Source organism: Populus trichocarpa, chromosome 14, assembly GCF_000002775.5.
Source record: "Populus trichocarpa isolate Nisqually-1 chromosome 14, P.trichocarpa_v4.1, whole genome shotgun sequence".
Taxonomy (NCBI): Eukaryota; Viridiplantae; Streptophyta; class Magnoliopsida; order Malpighiales; family Salicaceae; genus Populus; species Populus trichocarpa.
Window position 1 is genome coordinate 3,547,280 of NC_037298.2, and position 8,721 is coordinate 3,556,000.

Consider the following 8,721-nt stretch of genomic DNA (forward strand, 5'->3'; position numbering starts at 1 on the left):
CCCCATGTCTTTGCTTCTAGTAGTGTTCTTTCTCTTCGCCACTTGAGCAATTGTGACCTTTCTTTTTTCTCCCAAAAGAAGAGACATACGGTTAGGATCTTTACCCAGGAGAATTTAATCCTTGGATAAAGTAGTGGGGCAGTAATTATACATATATATTTTTTTATTGTAATTTTTTTTGGTGCGTGTCTGTGGATTGGAGGGAGGGTATGGTGGGTTTAGTGCAATTGACTTGGATGGAAATATATAACCTTTGCTAGATTTAGATACCCAAATCTAGATAGTGAAACTTTAAAGCATTTTGACCTAAAAGTAAATCACCATGATAAATCTAGATACGCTCTTCTATTAATATTTTAGAAGTAGGAGACTGTCCAAAGGTCGAATTGCATCATATGGCAATTATTTCTTTAGAAACCGGCCCCTTTTTCTTTTTCTTTATTGCATTTCCAAACATAAAGATTAAAAAAAAAAAAAAGGAAAAGGAAAAGAAAACAATGTGCTATATATATTATATATCTAGGATGATCAGTGTATGTGTGTCAACAGATTTTCTTTCTTCTTTTTTCCCGAACTTAGTAGGCCAGAGAACCTATGTACATAGATTCCCAAGCTGTGATCACATACAACACCAAGTAAAGTCTCTCTTTTTCATTTCAAAGTTCCTCTCTTTAATGAAAGTGCCGTTCTATTTAGAAAAAGCAAAGGGCCCTCACGTTCCATTAAACTTGTTGAGTCCACTTTGTATTACTGAAGTCTCTCATTTTTTGCTACGTACGCTTCGTTTAGCTATTGGCTTAACATTTACGGCGGACGAAAACATAACATCTTGCGCCCATAAACAAATCTTGAACATATAATTAACAACTAATTCCTTGCACCTAATCATTAGCCTGATTATTTTGATTCGAGAACTAACTGTGATTAACAACTGGGTTTTCACCAATCATGCAGGCAACCTACCTAAGGATGTGACAAAAGAAGAGACAGAAAGGAATACATCGTTCTCAAGAATCCTACAATTTTTGCTCAAAACTCAAGACTGTTGCCTTGAATTTAATTGATTAATGTTCCCTTTCTTCTTCCTGTAACTATTATCAAACCCTAATTCAATGGTGGTACTGGCCTGATATTGACGCTAGAAAAATGATATTTAAAAATGATAACAATCTAGGTATACTTAATGTTTGTGAAAAACTAGAACACTAAATCAATCACATTGTAAAACTTCATTAATATCAAAATAAAATAAAAAACTGTTTTCTACCCGATTCTTGTGATATTTTCTTATAGAATAATGGATTGTCGATGTAAGAAGATAGTTATAGTACAAATGATTTTAGCGTTTTTCATCTTTGTACTAGAAAGATGTGACATTTTTTTGGTATGTTTAATGGCAGGCTTGGCATCTAGCAAATCCAAGGAAATGCAAGGTCACTCTCGAACTTCATTTCTTTAAGGCAGTACTAAGAACAGCTGTTCTGGATACAACCAGTTATAATTATAAGAGCCGTGTTAGGGTTTAATATTTAACTAACGGGAAAAAAAAAGAAAAGAAAAAAAAAAAGCAAACCCCAGATTGATGAATACCGCGTACAAAAACATAGCATGTTAGGCATATATAGCATTGACTCTGCAATTTCCGGTGGATTTTTTATGACCTCGTGCCTAATTTCAAGGGCATCATTACGATGATATGATCTAGCGACGGTCCAAGCGATTAAAGTTCTTGAAACATGTAGATCGTGAATGTATATTTAGTCATAGAGAAGAGTATAATACACTATGACAAGGTACAACACCACAAATACGATGGTAGGTTTTTTTTTTTCATATTTATTAGCAATCAATTTATATGTTTTTCTATCGATGTACGTCATGAATTCGTGACGTCTAGCTTTTTATCAAAGTTATATATCAGCAACATTCAACATAAATGAAAATAAAATCCATTTAAATGGTTCAAGTTCTGAGTTGGTAAGCATGTTAAATTAACCCTTTGACTAAGAAAGAAATATCCAATAATTTCAAGATACAGAATTTTAGGGATATTGATTGGTTTACTCTGTTGAAATCCTTTAAAGTACTATTTGATGTGCTTTGAAGTACAATATACAAGTTTTTCCTTATTAATCATGAAGCATGGGGCATGAGATTATTGTTGGCAGATTTTGATAAATGAATAAGTGGCTGATGATCTTTCACAATATCTTGAAGAACAATCAATTCAGATTGCCTGAATCCCTTTTTTAAGAAGGGATTGTTAATTTGAGTCTTAATTAATTGCATTAACATCCTGATTACTATTATTTGAGCATATTAACAATAAACTCTTGACGGTTCTCTTTAATTACACCATAGAAAACCTGATCAGAAACTAAAATGACATCTTGTCGGGCCATGCACATGTGAGAGAATGAAACATGTAACATGAGAGACAATGACAGGAATCACTTGTTAGAATATGATGGGGTGTGGGCAGGACTATATATAATTAACGGATGATTGAGGGGGTAACAGCTTCTCTGCTTTTAGATACTTGTCAAAAGTAATTTTAGCTTGAAAAATTGATATTTTTTAATATTTTTATATAATTTTAAATGTTAATATTAAAAATTAAAAAAAAATTCATTTAAATGCATTTTCAAACATAAATTACGATCATAATCTCAAATACCCTTTAATTATATATCAAATCACATGTTGTAATATGTAATATTTAAGAATTGAATCTCAGGGGGGTCATGAGTCACGATGAACGAAGCCATAAATAGGACCAACGGCCAAGTTACCGGTGAGAAAGAAAAAAAGGAGAGCAAAGAATCAAAACCATGTTTGTTCTTTTAAGTTGGAAAGAGGTGCATCAAATGCTTTTGGCCTTAATCATAAGATACTTGTATGCTTTTGATGCATGTTTCCTTTTTCTGTTTTCCTGATTAGAGAGAGGAGAGCTTTGAATCATTGCCATTAATTAAAGTACAGATTATGCTGATCACCATCAAGATCTGTGACATCTATGGAATTCATCACATGCGAACATAATTAAGTTATTATAAGCCGAAGTTTTGTCTGATTTATGCATTCGCAGCCTGGGACACTAGCGTGTGATCTTGTTTGATAGTAGTTGGCCGTTGCCCTTTACAAGCTAGACTTTAGATTAATTTAGAGCAACTCGGCCGCCAAGATGTTGCAAGATCTTAACACGAATTTTTAATTTTCAAATAATAAAAGGAAAACATTACTGAGAAGAGTTGATCAAAGAGTGTAAAGCATAGAGTATTACTGTTTGGAAGTTCTCTTAATCAAGCTTGTATACAAACAACACAAGGACAGCAAGAGAATAAGTTCCTTGCTGTCCCTTGAATTTAATTGCTGGCCCAAGTTGTGTGGCTTGTATGAACTATATGAAGAGAGTTTCGAAGAGAATATGTGGGTGACAAATAGATAGTACAAATAGGATAATGGTGATGGTTCTATCATGAACTTACAGAAGCATTCTCCGAGTAAGTTTTTGTTTTACCATGTTTGATTTATTTATTTTTTCAACAATTGAGGCATTATAGGGCTACCAAGTCCTATTGAGTGAAGACTATGTATAGATAGATGATCGCAAATCCCATTCAGGTCTTAGCATCCATGATGCCTGTAGAAGCTCCAAAAATCCTGAAACTGGAATGTATATAAATTATAAGCTTGCGTTAACTGGTTTAAGAAGAGGGTGTTAAACAAAAAGAAAAGAACAGCATGTGCCTGAACTGGGTGTTCAAAGATGAAGTGTATGAGGGGAAAAAAAGGCTAACATGCTTGTAATTTTCTAAAACTACATTCGCATATCTTTGTTACTTTGTTCAGAGATGCCGAGACATGACGACCATGTTCCAGATACAGGGGAGCTATATATCTGCATGTATGTTTTGTTCCGAGAGGAAAGTGACAAGAAATGGCCGGGGAATCCGATGTCTTTTGAAGTACTGGATCTTAACTTGATCGATTAATGCTAAGAAAAATCACTAGTGCTATGCTATCCTTAATAGTGAAATGAGGATATTAATTAGCCAGTAAATCAAAGTTGTGATTATTTTTTAAAATATTTTTTACTTGAAAATATATTAAAATAATATTTTTTATTTTAAAAAATATATTTTTGACATCAGCACATCAAAATAATTTGAAAATACTAAAAAAAATATTAATTTGAAGTAAAGAAAAAAAATAAAAAAAATTATTTTTTTCAAATACACTTTTAAAACACAAAAACAAACAGCCTCAGATTTATCATGTTTTTTGAGATTCTAGAGAGAGTGAGAGTTGGTGTTGATCCAATAAAAAAAGTTATGTTTTATAATTTTATAATTTAATTTTTCAATTTATAATTGATTCTTGAATACAAATATGTGAATATATATCCTAATCCTTTTAAGAAATAAAAAAAAATTATCAGAAAATGCACCAATGATGGATCTCTTAACTATTAATAGTTGGATTAATAAATCGAATCGCATTTTTATCATTAAATTATAGCCACTATGATACGTGGATTTTATGATGACACGAATTTACCAACCCTCTCTAGAATCTTAAAAGTCCGATAAATTTGGGGCTCAACTTACCCTTATTCCCTGGCCTGAAAACGCCTCTGGTCGATCGGTGAGACCTTAGGAACACATTCGAAACCCATGTAACATGGCCCCAGTTCATATTTAGTAGAATAGTCAGCAATCTGACGAGTTGGACGGCGTGATTTGCCCATAAAAATTAAATGATCTGTAAAAAACAGAAAATTAAAGGCTGCCTAGGGTTTTTAGTTTTTGTAAAACACATAAAAATAGAAAAGTCAAAAATAAAATCTCGATGTTATAGATATTTTAATGTGTGATTTATCAATTCAATAAATAATCTATTTACTTCATCTATATATAAATGTTTTCCGAACTTGATTTTGATAAACTTGAACTTACATTAGATTTAATTAAAAATATTAATTATAATAACTTTTCTAAACGGGCCCACTGCAACGCAAAGTGCCTATGCTTGCAACATCTATTTTTAAAAATAAATTCAATTGTTATGGGTTTTTTTTTTCTCAATGATATATGATCGGGTTATTATTGATTAAAAATTTTATTTTCTGAAGATGCTTTTCTATCTCAACTATGTATCGTGAAATTAAAAGATGCTACTTTATATTAATAAATAGTGTGAAAATTTGAATTTTTTTTTTTTAATTCTTCAACTCATAGTTTTTAAACCCGGCCCGGTTCAAGGCCCGAGTTCCGGGTTTTTACCGGATCACCAGGTCGCCCGGGTCAATTCATATGTAAAAAAAAAATCAAAACAGCGTCGTTTTAGTAAAAAAAAAAACAAAGGGTTGCAACCAGGTTTTGTCGGGTCACCCGGGTCAACCCGTCAGGTCACGCCAGGTCATGATTTTTCCTATTTTTTCTTCAACCCGGTTCGGTTTCAGTCCCGGATCGGCCGGGTCCCTAGTCGACCTGTCAGGTCAGGCCGGGTTTTAAAACTATGCTTCAACTGAATCTCATTAGAGGAGTCCGAACTCCAAACTTTTTTTTTTTTCACTCAATAATTATTAATCTTGAAAATAAATGGCTTGATAAGAGATTAAAATACATTTAATTTTTTCGTAAGTACACGGCTCATCCAAATGAAATAAATGGGGATTGATGCATATGGCAGAGATTTGGTGGTCTGGGGCCATGAAAATTGAAAGGCACATGGGATGGGAAATTACTATCTCTTCGCAATTATTCATCTCCTACTTCGAAGTTCTACTACCGTTTATTATGGCTACTAATATAACTAATACTACTATCTCCACCATCGTCATAGCCCTTCAACCATGGAAAATATATTTTTTTTTCGAAAAAATTCAACGCATGCAGTCAAATAATGGAAAAAATATTAATCAAATAAATAATTTTAGAAAAGTAAACAATATATCTAAGGCTGGTTTATTAAAAATATTTAGGGTACGTTTGATAATATAGTTTGATAATATAGTTCAACTCGTTTTTTAAAATGTTTTTTTCTCGAAAATACTTCAAATTAATGATTTTTAGGTATTCTTTAATAGTTTTGATATGCAAATATTAAAAATATAAAAAAAATATTATTTTGATATATCTTTAATTAAAAAATACTTTTAAAAAGTATCATGCACCATATTACTGAACATGCATTTATTTAAATAAAGTCCCCTTTAATCAAACGAAATTACCATTTGAAAAGAAAAGGTAATGACTTCAAATAAATTTCTCGACGACCCAAAGAAAGAATAAATAAACAGAAAAATCATGGTCCATAAATATTGACTTGATGTTAGTCTTTGAAATATTTTTCATCGCTTTTGTCAACGACAACATCATAGATCCCTTAGAATTAATTTAGAGTTGTTAAATTTTCTCACGATCATGTCTTATACGGTACAAAGAAGTCTGCAATCAATTTCTCTGAGAATATTTTTTTTTTGGCAATCACGTCTTATTCAGCTGCTTGAATGATCAATTTTGATGATATCAATAATGTTGTGGCTGCTCCCTGTTTGTTTCTCATACGTGAATCCAATATGTCTCTTCTTGAAAAGTTGCTCCTCTTTCATTGCCCATGGAGTGGGTTTTGCATCCCTTTTCACTCAATAGATTGGTAGTTTTCGCTGCCTTCTTGATTCTGTTTTTTTATACTGTGACGTATAATGTTTTTTAATTAAAAATATATTAATTTTTTTCTATTATTTTAATATTAGCACATCAAAATCTTTTAAAAATATCAATTTAATATTTTTTCAGATAAAAAATAATTTTAAAAATATTTTGAAAAGCAAATTGTAATACAAAAACAAACAATCTTGAAATAATCTTAAAATGATAATTCCCTTTCAGAAAAAGTTTAAAAAATATTAGAGTAATTTCTTAATCTTTGTCGTGGTGACTTTCTTAGCTCTGGAACCGCTGATGCCAAACTAAGGGCTGCATGATTCTATCTTCGAGGAAAAAAGATTTATAATTCAACAAAAAGAAACAAAGTGATAAAAAAGAATTGCTCTTGTTCTTCGGAGAATTAAGGAAATGTTTATCACATGCATGATATAACCGAATTATTGGAAGGCAAGGAAATTAAAGGGGCAAGGATTGTCTCCAAGCTTGATAGAATAGCACATGAAAAACAAGTCGGAAACACAAAAATCCAACATGGTTGCTAAGTTCAACTTCTATTTGATTATCAGTGTACACTATATATGTCCCTACAGAATAAGTGAGCTTTCAATCTCTTCTTCATGGTATTCTCTGTCCGAATCATTAAGAATTACATGCATGCCACCGGTAGTATATCTCGAGAAACTAGCTCAATTTGTACTTATATTTTGCACTCGGTCTCCAATCTATCATTAAAATTGTAAATCGCTCTCGATTTGTCCTTGTATTTTACATTAATTTTCAAACCAACGAAAATGAGAACAGTACTACGATTTCAAGTGTCCAATTCTATTTAAGTGTGTAAGCTTTTATTCTCTTTTTATCTCTAGATATTTTTTATATATATAATATATGTTATGCGTATGCCTAATTCTGATGATTTAGCCGGAAAATATCATTGAAATGGTAAATTAAAAACTCTCTTATTTTATTACAAAGACACAATTTATTTAACTAAAGATGTAAGAATAAATTCCAAATAGAACATGACAAAATAAATTATGAGACCATGGAATTATTTGCGATAGTACAGAGTAGCTTTCGCATGGAATGATTAAAGATGGCAAATAAATTTTTTTATCCATGTTCAGTGATACGATGTTACATATTTCTATTTACAGAGAGGGAGGAGACAGAGCAAAGATAATACATGTAATTCCATAGATAATGTTTTTAGCCATTCGAAAGTAGGTGAAACACTGATGGTAATTCCATAGATAATGTTTTTAGCCATTCGAAAGTAGGTGAAACACTGATGGCCCTTTTGGATCTTTGTACCTACCAAGAAGTGATGAAGGTTAGGAATTCACTAGTTATTTAACTTATTAACCTGTGTTTTGCCGCCCCGCGGGTAGGATATTTTTATTTTTTTAGTAAAAAATTTGTATATATTGATTTTTTCAACATATTTCTATAGCTAAAAAACTATTTTGAGTATAAATCAAAACATTTATATATACATGTAATTAAATAAATTCAAAACTATTCAAAACTATGTGTGATAATAAATTAAAATAAAATTATTAACGCTAACTAAAAATAAAACTGAAAAAATCAAGATACAAGTATAGATCAAGATATTTGATCTCACAAGATAATATATTTACCCGGTTGTGTTTGATAAATCTTGTTAATCAAAATAATATTTTTATCCAATCAAACAATAATAGAAATAGACATGCACGTTAAATTGTTTGAATAAATTAAAAAAATATCATGCAAAACAGGGGTTATGGACTCGAACAGGTTAGATAATATTTTTTTTCTTATATATATATATATATATATATATATATATATATATCAAAAATAAAAATAAAAAATAAACTTTTGCACACAAGGTAATTGGTAAAATATTAAGGTACCAAGCATTTATAATTTCTAAAGTATGAGGACCAAATTTAATTTTTTGTATTAACTTTGAAACCATCATCCAATTATGATGTCATTTCTATTTTGATCCCTGATCTTTCAATTTCATCCTTAGCCAACAAATTGTATTCAAATCCCC